Genomic DNA, 2,247 nt, shown 5'->3' on the forward strand with positions numbered 1-2,247 from the left:
TGCTGTGAATGGTAAGAAAGAACTTGTATGCAAGTTAAAGAAGTCTCTTTATGGGTTAAAACAATCACCAAGGATGTGATATCAGAAATTTGATACATTTATATGGGGACTTGGCTTCATCAGAAGCAAGGTAGATCATTGTGTGTATTTTAAACTAATTGGTGACCATGTTATTTATTTGGTCTTGTATGTGGATGATATGTTGCTAGTTGGAAATGACAAAGAAATTATCCAACATTTGAAGACCCAATTGTCCTCCGAATTCGAAATGAAAGATCTTGGTGCTGCAAACAATATTTTGGGCATGGAAATTAAAAGAGATCGGGCAAAGAGGAAGCTCTGGTTAAACCAGAGGAAGTATGTTGAGACAATATTGCAGAGATTTAATATGCAGGATAGTAAACCGGTGAAGGTTCCTATTCCTGTAGGTGTAAAGTTATCTACTGAATAGTGTCCCATGACATAAGAAGAGGAAGAGGAAATGTCCCGTGTTCCATATGCAAGTGCAGTCAGTAGCCTGATGTATGCAATGATTTGTACTAGGCCAGAAAATTCACATGCAGTGGGAGTATTGAGCAGGTTTATGTCAAAACCTAGAAAGGAGCATTGGATAGTAGTGAAGCGAGTTTTCAGGTATTTGCATGGCACTAGTGATTATGGTTTGCGATACCAAGGAAGACCAGGATTGGAGAGAGTGTTGGATATTCGTGGCTTTGTTGATGCAGACTGGGCTAGAGATCTGGATCAGAGAAGATCTACAAGTGGGTATGTGTTTAACTTATTCATAGGTGCAGCTAATTGATGAGTAAGAAATAATCTGTAGTGGCACTATCAACTACAGAGGTAGAATACATGGCAGCCACTCATGCAAGCAAGGAAGTAGTTTTGTTGCATAGATTGTGTTCAAGTATGGAGTTAGTACAGGGAGTTATAAGGATAGATTGTGATAGTCAAAGTGCAATTTTCTTCGCAAAGAACACTACATATCATTCAAAGACAAAGCACATTGACGTTTAGTATCACTTTGTGAGGGATATGATAGAAGACAAAAAGGTGTTGTTGGTAAAGGTGGACACTTTGAATAACTCTACAAATGCATTGAAAAAATTTGTGAGCTCTAAGAAGTTCTCTTGGTGTAGAGAAACAATGGACGTTGCAGGGTTGGATAAATGACTAAGATCTCTTGTGGCCCCTTGTGGAAAGAAAACAACAAGTGGGAGAATGTTGGGTTGTGTTATATTCTTTCCACAACTAGCCCACGTAGTTAACTGGGCGGGTTAGAGGGGGGACAGAGCCCCCCCTTTGTTGCATCGATTACATAGTGGGGGGGTCATAGGGGGTTTGAGGGGTGCAGGTAACCCCACTCTATGGGGTTCGGTGCAGCGCCCCAGAAAATTTTGGTTTTGGAACCTATGTTAGGTTGGGCAGACCCACCTATGGTTTTGTGCATGATTTTCGCACATGTTTTTGGACGTGATGGTTTTCAGTCCATGGTATTGGATGCTTCAACATGTATAAATATGTATTATAGCATTGAAAGGAACATAATGAAAAATCAAGCTGGTAGTCCCGGTTTTGGGATCCAGGGAAAATCTCTGTGTATATGTGTTTTATGTGTTATGCTCTCACATTGTTTATTTATGTGTTTTAGAATTCGTATGTAGGTAATTTATGTACAGGGTTAAAACCTACATTCATGAGGGGGCTTCAAAAGGGGGGTTCAAAGCACTAATTTCCCCGTGAATGGTTGATTTCTTTCCCAAGGAAATTCAGCCTCCGGCTCGAAATTGAGCCTTTGAGAGGGAGGAGGGTCGACCTCGCGGAAGCTTGGGAGGAAAGGGGGTTAAAGAGGGATCAAGGCCAATATAATCCTATGTTATCTTTTGTTTATCCTTTGATTGGGTCTGGTACCAAAGTGGAGGAGGACCTGCTACAGGAATATGAGTGAATTCGAGGGGAAAGGGGGTGTTTTGATGGCTCTAGAGGAGGCGAGAAATGATGAGGGAGAGGGGACAACTAGAGGGGATTGAGAGGGAGGGTTTACAAATTATTTTAAAGAACAATCTACTAGAAATTCATTTAATCCATCAATATCATGATTACAAGAGGGAGTAGGAGAGATTGGTCGCTTACTCGAAGAAACCACCGACCCAGCAACCACTCTTTCCCTGGTGAGAGGAGGGGAGGGAGGTTGAAGTTGAGGCCTACCGCATTTCTTCGGGGTCCCCCATGAGAGAGACATGTCTG

This window comes from Pinus tabuliformis, chromosome 3_2 (assembly GCF_031772625.1).
Source record: "Pinus tabuliformis cultivar Carrire ecotype Pingquan chromosome 3_2, CPIR1, whole genome shotgun sequence".
Lineage (NCBI taxonomy): Eukaryota > Viridiplantae > Streptophyta > Pinopsida > Pinales > Pinaceae > Pinus > Pinus tabuliformis.